At 43.6% G+C, this 25,913-nt stretch overlaps 1 protein-coding gene and 1 pseudogene across 4 annotated transcripts in view; both read left to right on the top strand.

Annotated features, from left to right (window-relative positions):
* BRSK2 (BR serine/threonine kinase 2) overlaps nucleotides 1-25,913 on the top strand; it is a 425,109-nt gene that overhangs the window by 105,676 nt on the left and 293,520 nt on the right. The gene's annotated exons all lie outside the window — the stretch shown is intronic.
* LOC144266698 (ATP synthase F(1) complex subunit epsilon, mitochondrial pseudogene) lies at nucleotides 19,634-19,865 on the top strand (annotated as a pseudogene).

The following is a 25,913-nucleotide window of genomic DNA, read 5'->3' on the forward strand; positions in this document are numbered from 1 at the left end:
AACCTCAACTTCATCCTAACAAAGTTTTTGTCTGAGAATCAGACATGCAATGTCTATGTACAGAGCAGGGAAAGGATACCATATAAGTGTAGAGTGACGAATTGTAAATGCGTGACACAAGCAAGAAGACTGGAAGATGATGGATTATTGATGGAGATATTAAGGAATTTTCCTCCGGGAAAGAATGGCAGAGGCCCGTCGGGGATGGGGGAGGGTTCGCCTTCCTCTGCAGCATGGGGCACGGGTCACTTTCTGGAGGATTCTCTGCACCTTGAAGTCTTTAAACCACAATTTGAGGACTTCAGTAGCTCAGACATAAGTTCGGGGTTTGTTACAGGAGTTGGTGGGTGAGATTCCGTGGCCTGCGTTGTGCAGCAGGTCAGACTAGATGATCATAATGGTCCCTTCTGACCTTAAAGTCTATGATTCTATGATTATTGTTTTTCCCTCTGGAAGGAGTCAGTATATCTCAGTATGGTCCTGTTCTATGGCTACAATAGGTCTTTGTATAATCCTGTTTTTATTTTTTAAATATTTCATTATGATTTTTCGTCCATGGACACGTCAGATCAGACTTGTGTCTCCCTTATATATCCTTCCATGGAAACTGAAAGTCCATTTTTCTCTCCCTAGCTTAATCAAAGCCTCCTAAGGGTGACACACTATGCACTGTATCTGACAATTAAAGAAGAGAGATGTGATCAAATGTAGGAAACAGTAAAACTCATAAATGATTTATTCCATTAATGCTGGATCATACCTGTTTCTCCTTTCCTGTAATACTGTACACCGGAAATCCTAACAGAGTGAAACAATAAGTGCTGTAGCCAGAGGTATATAAAAAAATCAATTAAATTCACAGTTAATGGTACTAGTTGGAGGTAAGATACAATAGCTGCCCTGGCAAAAAGTCAAAATATTTGTCAAAATTTTTGTTCCATTAACTGCATTAGAAATGGGTTTCTCCAAGAAGGGGAAGCAATAGGATTTGTGGTGCAGGGCCCAGTTCTTCTCCTGTTTAGAAGCCATTGAGTTAGATCTCAGCTGGTGTAAATCTGCATTGCTCTGTTGACTTCAGTGAAACAGGATCAGGTTTGTGGTCTTTAAAATGCTAACACTGTCACAAGAGAAGCCTCCGAATGTCAGAAGTGCACTGCCAGTCCACATGTGATAAATGCCCAATGGGGAATGTGAACTGGGAGCCCAGAACTCATTGTGCATCTTGCCAGTGTGTGTTCAGCCTCTGTTCAAATCACCAATATAGGAACACATTCAACGAACAGACACAGATGGTGTCGCCCACCATGGGACCATCAGCACCCTCCCCCATAGAGGGAAAAAATTTACATCCAGTGTTATGTGAAGATACGGAGGAAATTATACAACCATACTCTCAAAGAGACCTCTCAGATGCTCCTCTGCCATTCAGCCTGTGTCCCTGCCACAGATCCCCAGGACATAAATAGTGCAAAATGTCACCACCCCTCCCCATTGAAACTTTAATAAATGTAGGAAGTGGGAGAAGGAGATAGTGCCACTACTCTTCCTAGACATCTATCCAGTCAGACGAACAGATGGAAAAGCACAAACCGTTCTCAGAGAGAGCAGGAAATATGGATTGATGCCTACAGCTTGATTCTCTTGCCAAACAAACTGTTGTGAAATAAGCAATGGTGGGGAGCCTGGTAGGCAGAGGTACAAAATAATGTTCCATATAGTATCTGACAATAGAAGACCTAAAATACCTTGAAAAAAATAATATATTCATGTAGAATTCATTTGCATGAGACCTTGGTGTTTTAAAAACATTTTTTAAAGAACAAAAGGAAATAAAATTGGACAGTCATAGAAATGGAACAGGTGTTTAGTTTGGAAGGTAGACCCTCAAGCCACGCTTTTGACCAAAAGGAGAGGGCTTGTCTATTCGGTGCTGGCGAAGCACACCAGAGGGGTATGCTTTGTAAATTGCTGTAACATACTGTGGTCTCACTGCCCCAGGCAGACCTTGCTAGTGTACTGTGAAAGGACTATGTTAACACAAACTCGGTACCTCTTAGGGTGCAGTTAGAGCATGGCATGTTAGAGCGCTTTACAAATCACACCAAGCTCTTCTGTCATGCATTGCCGTGCCAGGTGGACAAGCCCAGAGACTCAGCAAATTAACCAGTATATCCACCTGTAAGTCCTCTGTGTTTATATGACTCTTTGGAACCTGAGAACTAAGCATATTGTGTTGTTGCGTGAGTATGGTACCATTAGGTGTGCAAAGAGCTTTACAACAAGTCAGATTTGTTGGACGAAGGGCAGGCTCCCTGTTCTGAGGAGATGACAGACTGAAGGGACAAGTGGATATAATGCAAACAGCTACCCTGTAGGCAAATACCGTGTTGTGCAGTCATTGTAGCTGGAATTCTTAGCAAAACAATTGGATTTACAGAAGTTTCTTAGAGAGCAGAGAGGAAGGGCAGGGGGGCTGGATGTACATTATTTGTTTACACCATGCAGGATGGTGTGAAAGAAGGCCCAAAGGCATGAGCGAGTGAAGGAGGCAAAAGTGTAGACAAGGTAGAGGTTTGAGTAGTCCAGGGGGACTAGAGAAGCCATAGTGGGAGAGGAGGTCAGAGAAGCAGATGGTTGTGAAATAGTAAATGTTTTGGAGCTTGAACTTTATATGGAAGAAGAGAAGATGCAAGTGCAGGGATTCAAGAAAGATGGAGACATGGCTGGAACAGTGAAAAAGGAAGAGGACACACTCCCTGGAAGGCAAATGCTGTTATAACTTGTGACACTGCGGCCATGCAGTACTGACAGCCTCACTTGCTTGGAAACTGTAGTGGACTGGGAGTCCAAAAAGTACTCATTTAGAATTGACCAGACAAGTACCAGAAATTACAAACAAGAACTGCAGGGCATATAAGCATCATGCTGTACGAGAACTGTGTGACCTAAGTCAATTGACAGCACAAAGAGAACGCATGGGATGAGAAGTAGACTGAAAGAGCTCACCGATGGTGTGAAATACAAAAGAATTCACAGGAGAGAGATAACCATGCTGCAGCCTCCATTGCGCTCTGCCTCCCCATGGCCAGTGAGGAGGTTTGTGTATGGGGCTAGCAAGTCCGTTTGCACAAAATGATCAAGTAAGCAGGGTAGTGATGGAAATGAACAAGCATGGCTCAAACCAGGGGGCACTCAAGGAAACGAGTCATTGGCAGCACTATGGAAATATTCCGTCTTCCAGAAAATCCAAACTAAATAAAGAAAATTAAGATGATCTGGTGTTGTTAAATATCTTGCCTTCATCCACCTGAATGAACCTGTGAAACTGATTGCTCTCCATAACCAAGATTCAACTGCAAAGCAGAAAATAAATGGGTAGAAGGTTTCAGTTTGCCAGCTAGCCTGTAAACAGTGAGGACATAAGGTTGTACTAGATTTGACTTGCCAGATGCATAGAATGAGAGTTTCAAAAGCTACCAAGCAGAACTAACTTTTTAAGCTAAAAGAAAAGGAGTACTTGTGGCACCTTAGAGACTAACCAATTTATCATCCGATGAAGTGAGCTGTAGCTCACGAAAGCTTATGCTCAAATAAATTGGTAAGTCTCTAAGGTGCCACAAGTACTCCTTTTCTTTTTGCGAATACAGACTAACACGGCTGTTACTCTGAAACTTGTTTTTAAGCTAAGGAAAAGATGGAAAGTTTCCTAAAGGTAATAGAGTATGAGAGATGCTGGCAGATAACCCACATTGCAGACTGTTGGAAAACTGTCTTCAAAATGTTTTTCTACTGGTTCCTTTTAACATCATTTTAAAATAGTTGGCAAGATTTAATGGGTTAATCGGTCTTCACTAGATTTTTTTTTTTTACGTTGATAAAGTGCTTTGGATAAGTAGTTTAAATATTGAGCAAATAAATTGTTGCAGTTTCAGCCTGGAGGCAGAGTATAAAAGGAAGCAGCCGCTGCCCATCTCAGTCTGGAGAGGCTGCTGAAGGGGGAGGATGCAGACTGTAGGCTCTTTCCAGGGAGTGCCACAGGCCCTGAGTACAGAGCCACGGATCTCAGAGCTCCAGAGGGACTCCAGGCTGCCTGACGAGCCCGGAGAAGAGACCGTGCTGGCAGGAGCTACACCACTTGAGGACCCCAGAGTCCCAGGGGAACCGTGGAGTATTGCTGAGGGAGAAAGGGTAGGAAGCAGCCCAGGGGATTTAGACTTTTCTCTGGTGAGCGAACCAGGGAACCAGTCAGAGTGTTTTGGGAGGATCCCCGCTGACGTGGTTGTGAGCACTCCCACCAGGGCCCTGGGCTGGGACTTGGAGGAGCCAGGATGGTCCATGTCCCCCTAACCTGGGCGCCACACACTCTTAGGTGGCGCCCCCCTTCCCCAATGAGCCAATAGGCCACATGGTACTCCAGAAGTGGGCACCTTTATTGACTCCAGCCATTAGACCATGCTGCCCTGAGTGGATGGGCCACTTTATTCTGGCCATTACGTCACACTGTCCTGAGCAGAAGGGCCACTTTATTGACTCTAGCCATTGGGTAACACTACCTTGCCTGTAAAGGGCTGCGTTATTGACTCTGGCCATCAGGCTACACTGCCCTGACTGGAACAGTAGCTTTATTGACTCCGGCCATTAGGTTACGCTGCCCTGTGTGGAAGGGTGACTTTATTGACTCCAGTCACTAGTCAATACTACCACGTTTTATAGTCAGGGTCATCAGCATAGGACCTAAATGGCTACGGTACAGCCTCTGCCCTTTCTTTTGACCACACGTGACCCGACACCCTGTGGTGGGGTATATCTACCCTATGACACTCTGGTAGAGGGAGAGTACTGTTCAGGAATAGATAGTCCATGGGCTTCCATTTAAATTGTATTTTATTTTCCAGGCTGGCACTTTAAGTGCAAGGCATATTGGTCTCCGTGCAGAAGTTGATGGCCCTATACTAAAGTGACAGCTGGGAAAGTGAGGGGGGAAAAACACATTTCAGAGGCAGTATGTAGCAGGTGAGAATCCACAAAGAGGCCCTGCCCAAGAGTTCTTTAAAAGTCAATACCCCCCCCCCCCCAGTATTTTTTTTGTTACAGTCAGGGTGGGGATCCATATTCTCCTACAGAGGCTGGCGGTAACAAGTGCAAATGAGGGAAGGGTTACATTTTTTTCTTGGCCTGGGAAAAACTGCCAGCACTCTCCAAAGTCTCCCTCATTATGAGGTAGTATCTATCCTGCCTTCTGTCCCAGCATGCCCCACTGGGAAGGACTTGCAAAAGTTGCAAAGTTGCAAAGCTGAAACTTAAAGGAAGGACTTTGAATCACAACAGCCCTGGGACCACACATCCCAGGATTCTCCCATCTCTCTGAGAGGGAAAGGAAAGCCTGGTGCCACGCACGGGTCATGGGTCCGGTCCTAGGCAGTGTTAGCTGCCTGAGTTCTTAGATCACAAACTACCTCCCATGGGACAATTTTTTCTCTCTCGTTGATTGTTCTTTTGTCCCTTGGATTGGTAACTACAGAAAATCCCTGGTAGTTTCTCTCTCAGTCTTAAATGGTCAGTAGGAAGCAGATGAAGGATGTTGCAGTGGTTTGCTCACTAACCTGAGATATGGGAAACCAGGGTACAGTTCAGTGTGACCTATGAAAAGCCAAAAATCTCTCTGTGCCTTAGTTCCCCATCTGTAAAATGGGGATAATAGTACTTCCCTACCTCACAGGGCTGTTGGAAGGATAAATACACTAAGGATTGTAAGGCAGTCAGACATCCCAGTGATACTGGGAGGGGGAATATAATTGCCATATAAAATAGATTCATTATCCCATTACACAATGTATGAGCTGCTACAATGCACAAACTATCGGAACAATAGACTGTTATCAGGGAGTTAATGGACTAATGGCATAGTATACGGCAGTATGCTGCATAATTAAAAATATAATGCTCCCTATAATCTGTTTGCTTTACCGCATGGGTGAAGAAATCCAGGAAGTCTTATGGGAAAGGAGCTACTAGCAGCCATTTTTAAAAGTACCATAATATGCTCTCACTCTCTCTTTCACCCCACTCTCTTCAGGTGTTATATACTATATGATGGTCCACATACAGTGTCCCTTGTTAAATGTTGTGTTCTTTCTTTGAGAATATCACATTTATCACTGAGCTTTCTGTGTCTCTTCTGATGAGGTACTGACCACTGGAGCATTTAACATAAGAAAAGTTATTTGCCAGTGTCCTGGCAAAATTTCAGTTTGGGAAAGTATGTTCAGTGGGTATTAATTTCCCTTGCAATTTCACTTGAATATCGTGTTCTTCACTTTATGCCTTAAATTGTGTTGTAATATTGCCCTGTGTTGCTAAACAGCTACTACGTTTTACCTGAGAGCTGGCTGCATTTCAGTGATGAGTGAAGTGATTCCTGTACTTGTACCTTGAAAAGTGCTTTGGAATCCTCTGAGATAAGAAATACCAAATAAATATATGTTGTTGTGTTTCAGTGTGTGGTTTATTTAACCAGCTCTCCCTTCAAACAAGCAAACTTGTCTCAGTTCCGACAAGAGATGCCAGATATGACTGTAGGCTTACACACACTAGTGAATTTGAGGGCTTTTTTCATTGACTGAGAATATGTCCATGTAGGTTTAAAAACCATCCTGGCTGGATGCCGGGAATATATAGACATATATTTCTGTTAACTAATTGCCATCAGCAGCCAAAGCTTATTTCAAATTTATTTGTAATCATTTGCAGAATCATTTCTTGGTCTGCAGATTGATTATGAGCAATGTGATACAAATACCCAATATGCAAAATTGGAACAGGGTTCTTAAGTTTGACAGGACAAGTAAGTCGCATGGTATTACTTCTAGTTTCTGGCAGGATGAATGTAATTCTTAGAATTAGCTATCTGGGGTGCATACTCGTATTTGAAGTTTGAAATACCTTTTTTTTAAACATTCTCCAGTATTTGCTTAAAGAGACACTGGCAACTTGAATATAGCCACTTTAGAACCATCAATTAAAAGTAGTCTCAGGACTGCACCTATCCCAGAGTATCCTTGCCAATTTCAATGGTTTTACAATCACATTTTCCTAACTTTTTGAAATGTATTTTTCTCCCCTGTTGCTGTGTGAAAGATCCACACAGACTGTGAAACTATCTGATTGTACAGGTGGAAAGAATGAAACTGACTGTACACAAAATGCCCAAATAAACTTTAAAAAGATAATTCCCCTCTCCCTTCTAATATCTTTCAATTATAGCAGTCTGGGACATTGCTTATGACAACAGTATGGAAGAGATTTTCAGACAGAAGTGTGATTTTTTTAAAAATTGTTTTTATTATTTATTATTTATTAAGTTGATGGTATCCCTTTACAATTTGCTGTTTCCCTATACACTCCTGCCAGTAAAGTCATTTACTAAAATATTTCCGGAGAGGGAACACACAAGGGTGATGAATGGAGAGGACGAAAAAAATTTTTTTTTATTTGTGTGAAATTTTTAAGGTATTTGCTTGACTTCTGGGGTATTACCGGGACTCATCTCCTTTGCAAACAAGTAACACATCTTGATGTGCTGTTTGCCCAGCTCCTCTCATCATGTTTAAAATAAAATGTTGGTATTCCTCTCAGAAGATCTGGAGAAGAGGGGAGGAGGTATGGGGTGCCAGAGGAGTAGATTGGTCAGGGACACCTTTAGATCACTGCTTTGCATCAGTGTCAGAAGGGGGCAAGCCATAGCAGAACATTCTGCTGTAGAAAATGACAGTTGTTTTGATGCTTCTATAATGGAGTTCCAAAGATGTGGGAAAGGATGCATTTTAATAGTTCAGGGTGTCTTTGGCCTCTGTTTGCCAAAAGCTGGGAATGGGCGACAGGGGATGGATCACTTGATCATTACCTGTGCTGTTCATTCCCTCTAGGGTACCTGGTATTGGCCACCGTCGGAAGACAGGATACTGGGCTAGATGGACCCTTGGTCTGACCCAGTATGGCCGTTCTTATGTTCCGACCCTAGTTAGTCCATTCAAACCCTTTGCAGAGGCAGAGAGGCTGATGCTCCTGGATTAACCTGATTTTGGAATAGGATGTTTAGCAGTTGCCTTCCTCATAAAATTCACTAATTCTGAGAAACTGCAACCAAAGAGAAAGCGATAAGGAGGCTTTTGCTGTGCTCCGTAGCCTCAGTTGGGAAGAGGCAGCTGTGATAGCATGTCGTCACTGCCATCACAAATAGAACAGGATGCCTATGAGGGGGAAGTGGCACTAATAAAACCCTGGGATTGGTTACAATCTACAGAAATCACAAAGCAGATGGATATTGAGCAGATAAGCGTTAATCTGTCCTGGGAGAGGATTAGTCAGGTGAAAGATGTCAATCTGTGTGTGTGCTCGCTCCTGTGTGGAGAGGAGGTGGGGATGGTGGGCAGCTGGTGCTGCTGTCATCTTTTCAGGTCCTGTTTTTGACATGCTCTTGTGTTGTGGTGTGAAAGAAGCCCTATCTCCTGCTGAAGGTTTATTCCTCTAATTTCCACTGTAGAAGCAGGAAGAAAATGTGTTACACATTTTAAATAGGCTAATCCCTCTTCTTCTCCTTCAGTTCTTTAGCTTTATAGAGCGCCCTCTCTTTCATCCCAAACAGAACAAAATTGCTGTGGCATTTCACATACATTGTTTCATCCTGGTTTGGAAGCCCCACTTTTCTCTCCTTCCCCAAGACTAAGCACAGTGGTTGCAGTGTTAGCAATTAAAAATGTTATTCTACAAATCCAGTTTGTTTTATCTGAGAATTGCTAAACATTTTACAGGCATTAGTTAATTAATCCTAACAACATTGCTGTGAGGTAGGAAGCTTTAGAGGTCTGATTTTTTTCAGGGCTGCTGAGTACATGCAGCTTCATTGCCTTAATGTGAAGTTGAGGGTGCTCAGCACTTTTGGAAGACCCTATAACCTATTAACAGAACAATAAAACTGAGGCATATAGGGCAATGGGCCTAATCAGGTAGCATTCACTCATGTGAGTGGTCCTATTGATTGAAGAAGGGCTACAGGATGAAGCCGTAAGTGACTTGCCCAGGATTGCAGTGCATCAGGGACAGAGCTGGCAATAGAACCCCAGAGTCCTTGCTCCTAATCCCCTGCTCTAACCACAATATACAACATTTCTTCCTAGGTATTGTACATTGGATTGGTCTTTTCTTTTCCAAAGTGTGCCTGGACCTTTCTCTGCTTCTGCCTTCATGTTATGGCTTGCATGCTTTTCTCTTCTCATCCCACTTCATTCCTTGTCCCACATATTTTTCTTTGGCAGAGATGCCACTGCCTAATCACAGAAGTTAACATATCCTGCCAGGGTTATTCTTTGTATATCGTCTTTGCAACAATGCTCTTGCCAGGCTGTGTAAAAGATCTGGCAGTTTTGGATCAAACTAGAACATTATAAAACTATTGGGGTTACTTAGAGTACATAACGGCAAACTGCGTTCTGTTATTCTGCTTTGGGGCTTAGCTCTGAATGTCCTACCCGACATCCCTAGTGGGAGGATGAACAGCATGATTTAGCTTGTATGTGAGATATATAATTGCTTGCCAAGGGCCAGATTTTCAAATGGGCCCAACCTGACCTCTATTTTTCTGTACTGTGAGCACTTATTTCCATATTCAAATGAACGTCATAGAAAAGTCTTATTGGACTAATTAGAAAATGATAACCTTTCTATAGAATCTTTAAACTAATCTGTAAAATTGTACAGGAGGGATATAATTATCTATTAAGTTATGTAGGTATTTAGAATTTATTTCTATACAACTCTATTGCTTGCATCACTTATAAAGACAGAGAGAGAGGCCACATCTTGAAAATCTGGACCTATGTAGTTTTCTCTCTAAAAGCTTTGCTGTGAATGGACAGCTACAGATGTTGTTGAACAGATGCAGATGTTGTAGAACAGTTTCAGTTGCTGTGTTGTTTTTTAAATGGATGCTCTGGACTGATTCCCTAATGTCTAATATAGGGGTGGCGAACCTGAGCCTGAGAAGGAGCCAGAATTTAGTAATGTCCCATTGCCAAACAGCCACAGTAATATGTCAGCAGCTCGCCCACATCAGTTCTCTCCCTCCCCACTCCCAGTGCCTCCTGCCCACCGGCAGCCCTCCCCACACCTCCCGATCAGCTGTTTTGTGGCATGCAGGAGGTTCTGGGGGGTGGGAGGGGGAGAAGCAAGGGCATGGCAGGCTCGGGGAGGGTGCGGGAAGGGGTGGAGTGGGGGCAGGGCCTGTGGCAGAGCCAGGGGTTGAGCAGTGAGCACCCCCCGGCACATTGGAAAGTTGGCGCCTGTAGCTTCAGCCCCGGAGTCGGTGCCGGTGCAAGGAGCTGCATATTAACTTCTGAGGAGCCGCATGTGGCTCCGGAGCCACAGGTTGGCCACCCCTGGTCTAATACAAAGTTTGCCCCATCCTATGTGCTGAAAGGGGAGTGAGTTATTTTTGCCACACAGGTGCTAGTGGTTGCTGTCAGTAGCCTTCTACCAAATAATCTATGAATATCACTGAAGTTCTCAGGATGTGTGTGCTACAGTGTTAGAATTCATCTCCCTCCCTTTATTAAACGGGTGTGCCCTTTTATTTGTGCCATCCTTTTCTCATTCCCATTTTTCTTTTGTAGTTCCCAATCTTGTTCTGTTTTACATTTGGTTTTGCAAAATTTTGTTTGGGGTTTGAGTTTGCAAAACCAGGTGTGGTTTGAATCCAGGTCCCATTTTATCCTAACCACCAAAGTTTAGGTGAGTTTGGATGAAAGGTTTTGCTTTTGTCTCATCTTTATAATGAGCCAGTTGCAATGGTTTTGGTCTTGGAAATCCTTGTCATCCAGGTTTTTGAATTAGCAATACCATACTGGGGCTGACTTTGATTCATGTTCCATTTTAGTAGAAAGTTCTTTAATTTAGCCGATAAAGATGTAACAAGATCCAGTGGCTGGACGCTGAAGCTAGACAAATTCAAACTAGAAATAAACTGGAATTTTTTGAGAGTGAAAGCAATTAACGATTGGTACAACTTGCCTAGAGAAGAGGTGGATTCTCCATCATTTCAAGTCTTTAAATCATAGTTGGATGTCTTTCTAAAATTACACTCTATTTTAACCAAAAGTTACAGGCTTGATGAAGGAATTGGTTGGTGAAATTCTATGGCCTATGTTAAATCAAATTAGATTATCATAATGGTCCCTTGTAGCCTTAAAATCAATTATCTGAACCACAAAAGTTCAGGGGGATTCACACAAAAGATTCCAGTTTTCAGTTACCTCTGGTTCTTTTCTTTTTAATCCTACCTCTGCATGTGATGTTATGAATGCATTGTACATTTTTATTCTTATAATTTTTACTCCTAGAGTGAGCTTGGAAAAGTTACTTCCCTCTCCTTGCGTCGTGCTTTTGAATGTCCTGATGTTGTTTTACAAGCTTCCTGTGGTCAAGCAGTTTGCCAGAGTTTGCACTGACACATGGAGTGGAGAAATAAAAGCTTTAGAGACATCAGGTTATTAAAGCTGAGAGGCCATGCTGGGAAAATAAATTGCCACCAGCATGAACTGAAGTAGAAATATTTGTTAACTTGCCTTCAGCCATGGATTTTTCCGTTTCCAAGTAAAAATACTTTATTTTTTTCTTCCATTCTGGTCATTTGTTTTGATGATCCAGAAAATTGCTTTGTTTTCTTTCCAGTTTTAACCTGTTTCCTTTATCACCCATATAATAATTTCCTGGGCTGAGAATGCTTATGGACTAAACTGTTGTGTCTCAGCTAGCACTTTTGAGAGATAGCAAGAAGAGAATCTTGCAGCAAAGGAAGATAAAATAAAAATCATGTGAAAAAAAAATCTCTAAAACTCCATAAACCCCATAAAGGGCTTGATCCAAGGCCTGCTATACTCAATGGAGAGACTCCAATAGACTTTGATCGGCTTGGGATCCACCCTCCCTCTCCTTGCCCCAATTTTTTTTAAATGCTATATTCCGAGTATCCTTTCAAATTGTTTTCCGGCCTCAATGGAGAATACCAATCAAGAGTTAACCCTTTCTGTTGCTTCTAAGTTGTTGATTATTTTTTTACTTGTGATTTGTGTCAAGCTACATTTGGATGGAAATTGGAATTCAGTTACAAAGGCGCAAAACTATCATTTTATTTTTTTACTAGTTACATAAAACTACCTTAAATGTGCTGGATACACAAGAAAAAAGTTTATCAAAATATGTTTTGCATTTAAAACTAACTGATTTATTAAACACAGGAAGTATTTTCTGTAGTTAGTGAACTGAACTGATTATTTATGCTCACCATGTCCCTCAAGATTTTAGAACTAATAGATCTCATCCTCTCACGCCTAATTTTTATTCATAGATTGGAAGAAGAAAACCAGCTTTCCTGCTTTTTCAACTCCCAATCTGTTTCTCAACTTTGAATGAACTAGTCATTGAACTGAACTAATTGAATAAACTGAAATGAAGAAAATATCCTTTCTACCCCTGCGGAAGAGGCTGCTGCTGTTAAAAGCTGGTTTAGCACTTCAACAAACTCCAGTTCCAGGTGCTGAGCCAGTGACTTCTACCAATTCAATGGTCTGACTTTCTTTAAAACTTGGCTATAAATATGTACTACTTAATATTTTTATTTAATTTAAATTATTTTAATAGATATAATAAATTTAGGCTTCAGCATAGTTGGTCATAATTTCAAATTTAATTTTAAATAGGTTTATATTTAACAAAAAATTATTTAATTTCAATTAAAAAACTGATTTAAATTAAAAAATCTGTTTATTTTAATATTTTTTTATCCACCCTGTACTGAAATCAGTAAAAATATTTCTATTGACTTCAGTGGTCTTGGGGTCAGTCTCCTGCAGAACATGCAGTGGGCTACTGTGAAACTCACAGCGAATCAAAACAAATAGAAATATTACAAAAATCATTTGTGTATTCCGTGCATGCTCGCTTTTTCCTCTACCAAATTAGACTCATACAGTAGGTTAATACATCACTGGAGAATACGGCCTCTCATATTTTGCATTCTATTATATTAGGGTCTAATTGAGGCAATGGGCCTCATTCACCACTCACTTACACTCTTTTCCCTCCACTGACTTAAAAAGAAGTCGCCTGATTGACACCACTAACAGTAAGGTGAGAAAGAGGTTGTGACCTGTGGGTGCCCAGGGCAGTCCTCACTGAAAATGCCAAGGTCTGTGCAGGTTGCAAAAGGCAGAGCAGATACTCCCAAGACTGGTGGGTAACACTGAAGTTATTCTCCTCAACCAGTCGCAAACTGTGCTTCTGATTCCCCACACTGGTTATCAAGAAGCAAAAAACAAAACAAAATCTCACATAGCCCCCTTTATTGCATTCGAGTTCTCTGGCTCCCAATCAGCACCTAGGTCCAGTACAGTGAGAAGTTATTTAAAATAACTCTGCTCACATATACAAAATGTTCTTCTGACTCCAAAGGTTCAGCCACATTACCAGGTCAGTATAGGTTTGGATCATACCTAAAATACCACACTGCCAGCCAATCCTTTAGTATTGTGACAAAGTTCCTCCTCTACCTTGGTGGGTCTTGCGCTTATTGGTGGATTTGCTTGCCTCAGAGATTCACGGCAGCCCTCAGTTTGGCCGTTTTCATGAACCCACAGTCCAGGTCAACTCCTCCTGTGTCTGATCAGGAGTTGGGAGATTTGGGGGAACCCAGGCCTGCCCTCTACTCCGGGTTCCAGCCCAGGGCCCTGTGGAATGCAGCTGTCTAGAGTGCCTCCTGAAACAGCTATGCGAAAGCTGCAACTCCCTGGGCTACTTCCCCATGGCCTCCTCCCAACACCTTTAACCTCACCATAGGACCTTCCTCCTGGTATCTGATAATGCTTGTACTCCTCAGTTCTCCAGCAATACGCCTTCTAACTCTCAGCTCCTAGTGCCTCTTGCTCCCAGCTCCTCACAGGCATACCACAAACTGAAGTGAGCTCCTTTTTAAACCCAGGTGCCCTGATTAGCCTGCCTTAATTGATTCTAGCAGCTTCTTGATTGGCTGCAGGTGTTCTAATCAGCCTGTCTGCCTTAATTGTTTCCAGAAAGTTCCTGATTGTTCTGGAACCTTCCCTGTTACCTTACCCAGGGAAAAGGGACCTACTTAACCTGGGGCTAATATATCTGCCTTCTGTCACTCTCCTGTAGCCATCTGGCCCGACCCTGTCACAGTATCTAAAACTAAAGGTTTATTATCAAGAAAAAAGAGAGAACAAGAAGAGAGATGGTAAATGGTAAAGCAGTTACACACATACAAAGACTTCCGAGTCCATATATCAGGTTCCTAGCTGTTTTGGTGAGATTGCTGTTTTGAAATTCCATCTGGATCAGATCCACAGCTTGGATGGGTCATTCAGTCCTTTGTTCAGAGCTTCATTTGTAGAAAGGTTACTCCAGAGGTCAGAAGCAGGACTGAAGACAAAATGGAGAAGATGCAGCTGCCTTTTATAGTCTTTTGCCATGTGGCTTGTGCTTCCTTTGTTTCAAGCACAAGCTGCCCAGCACATGGCTTGAAAGCCTTAGAGTTCTGTCCATAGGCATGTCCTCGCATGCCTTGCTGAGTCATAAGGTGTATCTGCCTTCTTTCAATGGGTCAGTTGTATAGCTGATGGTCCTTAATGGTCTATCAAGCAGGCTAGGCAGTGCCAATGTCAAACTGTCTGGGGGTGTCACCAGAAGCATAGCAAAAGTTTGAATTACAGACATACATACATATCTACATCTCATAATACAAAGATGATACAAACACATACATGAGATGATCATATTTGGCAAATCATAACATTTTTGCTCTTACATGGCATATCTGGCACAAATCATTGCAATTTTACAATATTAATGTTCATAATATCCTCAAGTGTTCCCCAGATTCAATAAAGCATCACAGAGGCCTACAGTATTCTTGAGGAGGGAGGTAAGATTTGTGGGTGGTATCTGTAGGGCAGTAGGCACTTGGATACCAAAGTACAAAATTTTAAATAGATACATATGCACTTACATGAGATTAGGGTGACCAGATCACAAGAGTGAAATATCAGGACACATTGGGTGAGCAGGGAGGGGAGAGGAAGAGAGCTACAGGTGCACAGCCCCGACTGGAGCCAAGAGAGGGGGTGCACAGCCCAAGGAAGCTGCAAGAGGGGTGTACGGCCCCTGCTGCAGCCCGCACCATAAGCCATGGGGCAAGGACTCATTGTCCCAGCTCCAGCCCCCAGCAGAAGCCACGGGGCCAGGGGCACAGGTTTCTCCTCCTTCCCTCTCTCCCTCCCGGTGCCCTTCCCCACAGCCCCACCACCACAACTAAACAATGCCCCACACAGACCCCCAGTGCCCTGACACACAAAGATCTCCCCCACTGCCCAGCACCCGCCAACGGGCCCCCACTGCCTAGCACCCCAAAACACACAAACCTCTTTCACTGCCCAGCACCCTCCACACCCTCACAGCCCAGCATCCCACACACACCTCCCAGACACTTACTCTATCACACCCTGGCCCCTTCTCTGGCTGCACTCACCAGCCCTGCTGGGAGGTCTCTGGCTCCTAGGGTCAGAGCGGCGAGGGGATCTCCAGACTCTCCACGTGCTGTGCCTGCCACGAGTGTGAGCTCCGTGGCTCCCATTGGCTGGGAAAAGTGCCAATGGGAGCTGCCAGAGCCGTGGAGTGGGGCTTGCAGGTGCTGGCAGCATGCAGAGCCCCCTACCCTCCCCAACCCTAAGAGCCAGAGGGACCCGCTGGGGTGGGGGGTCCTGGCAGTGCCTACCTGGGGTGGCTCCCGAGAAGGATCTGGCAGGTTCCTCTGGCTCCTAGGATCAGTGGAAGCCAAGAGGTCTCCACATGCTGTGCCTGCCACAACTGCGAGGTCCGTGGCTCCCATTGGCCACAGAAAGAGCCAATGGGAGCTGCCAGAGCCACGGAGTGGGGCATGCAGGCGCTGGCAGTGTGCAGAGAGCCCCCTGTCCCCCCGCCACGACCCTAAGAGCCAGAGGCACCTGCTGGGGGGTGAGGTGGGGAGTCCCGGCGGTGCTTACCTGGGGCGGCTCCCAGGAAGCATGTGGCAGGTCCCTCTGGCTCCAAGGGTTGTGTTGGGTCGGGTGGGTGGGGTGGGGTTGGGGGGTGGAGGGCTCTCTGCCCGCTGCCGGCGCCTACAAGTCCTGCCCCCACAGCTCTGATCGGGCAGGAGGGAGCTGGTGCAGCACGCGGAGACGCCCTCTGCCTCTGTGCCCAGGGGCTGCCCGCATTGCAGGCTCCTGCCGGCGGGAGGGTGCATGCACTGCCGGGAGCTGCCCCAGGAAGCGCCACCATGCCAGCCCCGGGACTTTGGCTGTGATAGTGAGCGGTCTGTCCCCGATACTGGGATAAAGGGCGTCCCGACCAATGTGCGGTTGCGACGCGAGACAAATGGGTTAAAATCAGGACTGTCCCAATAATATCGGGACGTCTGATCACCCTACATGAGATTCTAAAAGTGATTACTTTGATGCAGTAATCGTCAGGATTTTAACAACACCCTTTACTGTTTAGGTATTGCCAGTGCACCCAATAGATACCCACAGCATCAATATTCACAGTATGAAAACAAATGTTACAAATTATCTAAGTTTACAACCCAGCCTTGGTCCTCTTCTTTGTGTATTTGGACTAGTCAAGAAACTGAAATAAAGATGCCATATGCTGTCTGTAGTTGGATAAAATGGCCTTGACTTAGAAAGATACTCATGCTGGGAAATACTTAAGATGACGGGCCTTACCCTTTTCTGATGTAAATCGGCATAGCTCCATTTAAGCCGCCAGCTCAGGAGTAGGGTTGATTGAAAAATAGGAAAAAACACTTGAAAAATGTTTGAAATTTCCAATCTAAGTCATTTTTGCTTCTCAGGTTTCAAAAATGAACCATTTTTATTTATGCAAAATGTTTTAATGAATGTTTTAATTTAAAAAAATTGTATTTGAGTTAGGGGTGGGGGTTTCCTGGTTTTGGATGGTTTGGTTTTTTATTTTAATTTAATTTAATTTTATTTTATTTATGTATTTGGGAGGAGAGAAGTTTAGTTGGTTTTTCCTGCCCTCCCCCCAACCTCTCACCTTTTTCTTTTCCCTCCCCTTTTCCCCATTTTTTCTCTTCCCATTTTTGTTGCTGAAAATGGAACGAAGGAAGAAAGGAGGGCAGGTAAGGGAAAAGCCTTTTTTGTTTTTTAATTTTTTCTTTGTTTTTCATTTTCCAATTCTGTTGAAAAACAGCAAATTGCCAGAGGATGTTGTGAGGGCTAAGACTATAACAGGGTTTAAAAAGGAACTAGACAAATCCATGGAGGATAGGTCCATCAATAGATATTAGCCAGAATGGGCCGGGATGGTGTCCCTGGCCTCTGTTTGTCAGATGCTGGGAATGAACAACAGGGGATGGATCACTTGATGATGACCTGTTCTGTGCATTCCCTCTGGGGCACCTGGCATTGGCCACTGTTGGAAGACAGGATACTGGGCTAGATGGACCTTTGGTCTGACCCACTATGGCCATTCTTATGTTCAAAAATGAATTTTTACAAAAATTCTAAAAAAAGCCCATTTTTTACCATGAACAAATTTCTTTTTTAAAATTAAAAATAGGTCAACAAATCTTGAATAAAGATAAATTAATTCATTGCACCTTTTTATATAAATTTTTCTTGCTATGTTTACTAATTTAAAGATTAGTGACCTGATTTTCAGGAGTCTTGAGCTCCCATTAAAATACCTTGATTTTTTTTAAAAAAAGAGACACATCATATATATATAGGGTTTTTGGTGGTTGTTGGTGGTAATTTTAGGGTTGTTGGTGGTAATTGAGATATTCCTTCCAATATCTAGGAATGGCTGAGTGAAGCCAAGGAATATCCTTCCGCTCTGACTCCTTTTGGGATATCACTTGGTTACCACTCCATTCCCTTCTTGTAATGTCAGGATGAGGTCACCCCAGGGTGAATTAGAATCTTGACGCATGGCCACCTCTAGGCCAAGGAGACTCGTCTCCCCTGAGAATGCTGGCTCATAACTTAATGAGACTTTACTTGCAGCAAGAGATATCTCCAGCTTGCTCCTCGCACCCCCCGCCCCTTCATTTTTTTTAATGTAATTGTTTCTGGTTTTCTGCCTTCTCATTGTAGGAAATGTCACATTGTTTAGTTATCAGCACGCTCACTTGGAGAAGTTTATTAAAGGCGATGTGGAGTTTCTGACATACCAGTGGCAGAGAAGTAAAATGAATTTCATGGCTGGGTTGCTAAAAAGCTCTTTTTTATATGGGTGTATTTAATTTGACTATTTTTTTATTTAAGAAAATTGTTGCCCGAAAGGCACGGACTGGGTGGGGTGGGAATGGCAACTGAGGAGTGAAGGATATGATGGGGATGGGGAAGAAGATTCAGTTGAGTAGCACTGTGTGTGATGCATTGAAGAGTGGAAGTTGCCACAGTTAGCTAAGAACATACCATGTTTTATTGGCTCATAAAGCGGTATTTGGAGACCAGATCAGCAGCACTGATCATTTTCAGTTACAGTGTCACACTTGAGAGTGTGGAAAATTACAGTGCCTCCCTGTATGCATTACTTATTCATTCCTCCTCTTCTATCCCCTCTCCTTGACTTCAGATGGTTACATTATATACATGCGGTTGACTTATGCATAAAATGGACGCTCACGTATCTGAAATGTGTTATTTGAGAGAGTCTGGAGTCTGCTTACTGTGCCCTCCATCGTCCTGGGGCAAATCCTGCTGAAGCACATGATGATTGCACCAGTGTATGTGAAAGCATAATTTGGTGTGGTTGGTAGGGATTTACCATATAGTTATACAGTGGTTTTCATGAAAAAGATGCCAAACTATGTACAGGAATCACTTTACTCATCTCTGAAATTCACTCAGTTCTGGGGTGAAATGTGGCAGCTGTTCAGCAGCGCTCAGTAGCATGACATAAGGGTTTAGGAACAGCCAGGAACAAGAATAAGCATAGGCAGAATGTATTTGCCAGGACACCTGGCTTCACATCTCTATTCTCAGGAAAAGAGATCTTCAAAGAGCAAAACCATTGAGGACCCCAGCTTTATATTTCATTCAAAATTAAAGGTTTTAAGCCGTAAAAGAGAGAACGCGAGAACAATGGAATGCTACACTGCTCCAAGATGTGCAGGACGGATTTAAGCCAAGTGGCAGGACCTGATCCTGGAGGTAGGTCCTGTCTATGCCACTGCTATGCCTGGCTGGCTCTCTATTATAGGAAAGAAGAGAATGCCATCCCCTCTGTCTCCCTGAGATTACCTAAGAGGTCTTCCATCCAAGTGCTGACCAGGTCTTGACTCTGCGTAGTTTATGAAAGCTGATTAGATCACAGCCCTAAGTGGTATGGCTTCAGACAAGAGCACTCTTAAGAATGAGTGTATTCTGGCCGAGGGCCAAGAAACTGTTCTCTTGGGCAGATTCTGTATAGAGCGTTTGTTCTTGCCTTCCATCCGGTGCGTGCTGAACTTGGTGCCTGGGGGTCCCGGCTGCTTGTGCCCTGAGGCCCTGGAACCGCAGCCATGGTGGCGTACTGGAGACAGGCTGGGCTCAGCTACATCCGCTATTCCCTGTGCCAAGGCTGTCAGAGCAGCAGTGAAACCACAATACAAAGCTGAGACAGAAAAAGCTGCTGTGGCTACTATAAAAATAGTGAAACCTAAAAAGGAGTAAGGTTATTGGCCCTGTGATGAACTGTATGGACAAAATATCAAGTGAAGACAAGGTCATGGGTCTGCAGATGTGCAATGTAGTCTCTCCATGTTAATATAAAATCTGTATGCATGTGTAAATCAACATGCTAATAAACTGAACTTCTAGTTCACCATGACCATAAAAAAAAAATCACTCTCCCAAGGTATTGTTTAGGGAGATGGGAAGGAGGCAGACAGGGAGAACACTTTTCACTGAACTGGAGAAGGCGACCCTGTTGAGATTTGATTGGAGAGCAAAGGTGCACGGCTGCTGTGGTTTCGGATCAGTGGTATGTGAGGCCTGTGTGTGCTTATGTTCAGGTCTGAACTCTGCAGTCAGGAGTCATTCCTTTCAAGATGCAGCACAATGAACCATGGTGAACAGGGGTTTTTTAACTGCAAAGTTCTCAGCAGCTGAAATGGCTAATTCGGTTGCTCTTGTTATGGAATGCCCTAAACTAATCCATCCCCTTCGGTACAGGAGTCGTATTTAGTCCAGTAGCAATTTTGAATGGGTTTGTGAGATCCGTGAAAACAAGTAATAAAAACTTCAAACTGTGTCAAATGTATTTATAATTAATTTTTTCCTTCTTCTTTTTTTTTTTTTATTCTCACAAGTGATGTGGGCTTTGATAGAAGCACGCGCAGGCACCTGCTGTTGACATTAACCGGCCAGTTGCTCTGAGGACTTGACACAGACCTTGAGTTCAATAATGTGACACACGGAGATCATACCATTTTTTGGGCTTGGGATGTTAAAGGTCTGATGTTAAAACAGGGTGAGGGTTTTGTTGTTCTTGGTTTGGTTTTTTTAGAAAGTGCATGTGAACATTGCTTATATTATTTTCAGGCATTTGATTCATTATTCTGCATTTGAAAGGCAAATGCTTTCTTAGATAGCCAAACTTGGAAACCCATGAACAGTCATGACATTTTGTGTGGAAGTGGGATAGTGGCCATCTCTGAGGTTTTTCTTTTCTAGATTGAGATGAAGAGAGATAGTCTCTCTGTCTCGGAGGAGCAGAGGGTGATAGAGCATAGAGAAAAAAGGAGAAGGTGAAGAATGGGATGAAGGCCTATTGTCTGAGTTTTAATGATAATTTAACTTGGATGGGGAATAGTGCTTGGAATGTTACGTTTCATTGTACAGAATGTGGGCAGGAGGTTAGCAGTGATCTTGTTCCATTTCTAAGGACCGTATCATGTAATTGGACACAACGCAAGAATATTCACAAAGAGATATGTTTAGCTGTGTACTGAGATGCCCAGTACCATGCTCCATGAAGAGAAGAAGGCATCAGAGCTTCATACTACAATGATGAATGCTGTATAAAACCGTAAAATAGATGCGCGTTTACGTGCGGCCTTAGTTTTAGAGGTAGACAAGGATACAACTCCAGCATAGTCCCCAGTCGAATTCTCTTCCCATCGTTGTTAAATGTGTAGTCCTACCCAAAGGGTTGCTGATTCTGAACTGTACACTGCATGCAGACAGTGACAGGACTGAAGGTGAGAAAATGAAAGGTTAATAGGATACATCGAGCAGCAGTAACAGCAGCAGAGATACTGTCTGGGCCTTCTTCACCTCAGGAGGATACTACATGTTTCAGAGACAAACTCAGTTTCAGTGACAGACCATATGGATTTAGGAGCCTGACTTTAGGTATGAAGGTTTGACGATTCAGACCTATCCATATCTATCTATCTATCTATCTATCTATCTATCTATTTAAAAGTGAGAGAGATAAGGTCAAATTTTCAAAACATGACAGAGGCTGTGCTTGCAAATTTGATTATTCAAAAGTGATGGTGCACAAAAAATGTGAATGCAAATGATTGCATATGCTAAATTCTGCATGCATAGTTGGAGGCTAGGTTTGGAAAAATTAACCCATAGATTATCTAACTATTTATCAGACAAGGTGGGTGAGATAATATATTTTATTGGATGAACTTCTGTTGGTGAAAGAGACAAGCTTTTGGGCTACACAGAGATCTTCTTCAGGTCTGGGAAAGATATTCAGAATGTCACAGTTAAGGGGATGTCTACACTGGCAGGGTTACAGCGCCGGCAGTTAAAGCGCTGCTCAGAGAGCGCTGAAGGGAAACCACTGTTGTGTGTTCACACTGTCAGCTGCCTGCGCAATAGCGTGTTCACACTTGCAGCACTTGCAGCGGTATTCGGAGTGGTGCACTCTGGGCAGCTATCCCACAGAGCACCTCTTTCTCTTCTGCCGCTAAGAGTTGTGGGAAGGCGGAGGAGGTTGCGGGGCATCCTGGGTCCTGTCCCAATGCCCTGTGATCCATTGCTTCACATCCCATTAGTTGGTGTTGGTCCTGCTTTGAGCAGGGGATTGGACTAGATGACCTCCTGAGGTCTCTTCCAACCCTAATATTCTATGATTCTATGATCCCAGCAATCCCTGTGCTTCTCTCCTCATTTGGCACCATCTTTTAATGGTTTATGTACTGCGCGCTCTGCCTCTTTGGTCTGCAGGAATGGATCCTGCACTGTCGACCAATATGCTGCTCACTCTCACTAACACATCATGAGTGGCAGTGAAGTTATTCTTTGAACTACAAAGGCAAGAGGAGCTTTTGATTGATCTTGCCACGCATAGTAGCTACAACACAAGGTTGCTTGTGGCATTCACAGAGGTGCTGACCACAGTGGAATACCACTTTTGGGCTCGGGAAAAAAGCACTGACTGGTGGGATCACATCGTCATGCACGTCTGATGACGAGCAGTGGCTGCAGAACTTTTGGATGAGGAAAGCCACATTCATGGGACTCAGAGTAACAGCCGTGTTAGTCTGTATTCGCAAAAAGAAAAGGAGTACTTGTGGCACCTTAGAGACTAACCAATTTATTTGAGCATGAGCTTTCGTGAGCTACAGCTCACTTCTGAAGTGAGCTGTAGCTCACGAAAGCTCATGCTCAAATAAATTGGTTAGTCTCTAAGGTGCCACAAGTACTCCTTTTCTTTATTCATGGGACTGTGTGATGAGCTCGCCCCAGCCCTGCGGCACAAGGACACAAGAATGAGAGCTGCCCTGCCATCAGAGAAGTGCTTGGCGATTGAACTGTGGAAGCTGGCTACTCCAGACTGCTACCGATTTGGTTGCTAACCAGTTTGGAGTGGGAAAGTCAACCATTGGACTTGTGTTGACAGAAGTGTGCAGGGCCATGAATCGCATCCTGCTCCAAAAGACCATGACTCTGGGCAACATGCGTGACATTGTGGATGGCTTTGCAAAAATGGGCTTCCCTAACTCCGGATGGGCGATAGATGGCACGCATATTCCAATTCTGGCACTAGACCACCTAACCACCGAGTACATTAAGTGGAAGGGGTATTTCTCTATGGTTCTCCAAGTGCTTGTGGATCACCGAGGGCATTTCGTGGACATTAACACAGGCTGGTCCGGAAAGGTGCATGATGCACACATCTTTTGGAACACTGGCCTGTTCGGGAAGCTGCAAGCAGGGACTTTCTTCCTGGACCAGATGATCACCGTAGGGGAAGTCGAAATGCCCATTGTGGTCCTGGAAGACCCCACCTACCTCTTAATGCCGTGGCTTATGAAGCCATATATGGGGCACCTTGACAGCAGCAAGGAGTGGTTTAACAACAGGCTGAGCAAGTGCAGAATGACTGTTGAGTGTGCTTTTGGCCATGTAAAGGCCCGTTGATGCTGTTTTTAAAGGAGGCTGGACCTGGCAGATGACAATATTCCTGTGCTTATCGCCGCGTGCTGTACGCTCCATAATATTTGTGAAGAGAAGGGTGAAAGCTTCACTCAGGGCTGGACCGCTGAGGCTCAACACCTGGAGGCTGAATTTGAACAGCCAGAGACCAGGGCTATTAGTGGGGCCCAGTGCAAGGCCATAAGGATCAGGGATGCCTTGAGGCAACAATTTGAAGCTGAAAGTCATTAATATTTGTTGTTATGCTAATATGTTATCAGTGCAAATCTGAAGAAACCCCACTGTTGTCAAGGGGTTAACATTGCTCTAAAGCCAATTTAAGAGGCAAATTGGATCCTTAGGCTATATCTACACTACAAGATAGGGTGTGATTCCCCTGTTCATGTACAGTTACTAGGACTAGCTCTCAGCGAACTCGTGCAAGTATAAGTAGCAGTGTAGCCACAATAACAAGGGTAGCAGCAGCAGTCTCATGGTTCCCCAAAATCCACAAAGACAAGTTGGTGTTTCCAACTCATTTTAACTGTGGAATCAAAACAGAACAGTAGTTTAAGCAAGTATTAAAAATGCCCCACCCAGTTTGAGACAGATAGCTGCAGTTTTGGGCTTGTTTTGGGATGGTGGAGTGGGGAAGTTTCAAGATTGGGAGAGAGAAAACCATCACTTGTCTTTAGAGCTCCTTTAAAGTTTCTTCATTTCCTCTGGTTTTGTACGTTCACCACCAACAGTCCTTCGCACCTGACCAGTTGCTAACTGCAATCTAAATGGTGTTCAGTATGGGGTAATATTACTGTAATGTCGAGGAACCCTAGTTGTGGACCAAGACCCCATTGTGCTATATTGTGGAGCAATTCTGTATCCATTAGATACAGGCATGTATCTGTTGTTGTTTTTTAAAGAGTCACTTCCTTTGCATGAGAGGTGTGTATTGGGGAGGAAGTAGAGAGGAATGGAAAGACCTGCTGGCAGAGGTTCTAGCTGACAAAACATCATACAGCCACAACTGCTTTTCTGGAATAATAATTCAGCAGTTACAAGCTTCTTTGGCATACCATAGTCCACAATAATTAGTAGCGCCCGTAGTATCTGAGCACCTCACAATCGTTATCCTTATGTCACCTGTGAGAGGTAGGGAAGTTTTATCCCCATTTTACAAATGGGAAACTGTAGGACATGTTAGATTAAGTGTCTTGTCCGAGGTCACAAAGGAAATTATTGCCTGAGCTGAGACAAAAACCCAGGTCTACTGAATCCTAGTCTAGTAGACTGCCCAATGCATGATGCTTTCTATCCACATATTGCCAGCTGTCATACAGGCCTGTGCATACAGAGTACACTTATACAGTTTTCAGATGATACCAAGCTCAGAGGGGTTGCAAGTGCTTTGGAGGATAGGATTAAAATTCAAAATGATCTTGACACACTTGAGAAATGGTCTGAAGTAAATAGGATGAAATTCAATATGGACAAATGCAAAGTACTTCACTTAGGAAGGAACAATCACTTACACACATTCAAAATGGGAAATGACTGCCTACGAAGGAGTACTGCGGTAAGGGATCTGGAGGTCATAGTGGATCACAAGCTAAATATGAGTCAGTGTAACACTGTTGCAAAAACAAACAAACCATCATTCTGGGATGTATCAGAAGGATTTCTGTAAGCAAGACACGAAAAGTAATGCTTCTACTTTACTTTTCACTGATGAGGCATCAACTGGAATACTGTATCCAGTTCTGGGTGCCACATTTCAGGACAGATGTGGGCAAATAGGAGAAAGTCCAGAGAAGAGCAACAAAAATGATTAAAGGCCTAGAAAACATGACCTATGAAGGAAGATTGAAAAAATTGGGTTTGTTTAGTCTGGAGAAGAGAAGACTGAGAAGGGACATGATAACAGTTTTCAAGTACATAAAAGGTTGTTACAAGGAGGAGGGAGAAAAATTGTTTTCCTTAACCTATGAGAATAGGAAAAGAAGCAATGGATTTAAATTGAAGCAAGGGTGGTTTAGGTTGAACATTAGGAAAAAAATTCCTAACTGTCCAGGTGGTTAAGCACTGGAATAGTCTAGATCATTCTTAATCCTGCCATGAGTTCTGCCTCTCAAGGTCCCTTTCAGTCCTATGATACTATGATTCTGTGAGCTAGAGTAACAGTATTAGCTCCATTCCACCCAGACTTTCCAGCCGCATTCTCTTAAATTTGCAATGGCATATTCTCCCTCCCTCCTTAATTTATTCTGTCTCTCCCTATCCAAGGTCTAGTTCCCTTTCTCTTTCCTTGTTGCCTTTGCTCCTAGTTTACATCTGGTGCCCTCAGTTTCCCCAGTTGTCACCAAATGCCATATCTGGTGCTTTCTTTTACTCTTCTCTCACAGTCCTAGGTCTGGTGTTCTCACT

Source organism: Eretmochelys imbricata, chromosome 6 (genome assembly GCF_965152235.1).
Source record: "Eretmochelys imbricata isolate rEreImb1 chromosome 6, rEreImb1.hap1, whole genome shotgun sequence".
Taxonomy (NCBI): domain Eukaryota; kingdom Metazoa; phylum Chordata; order Testudines; family Cheloniidae; genus Eretmochelys; species Eretmochelys imbricata.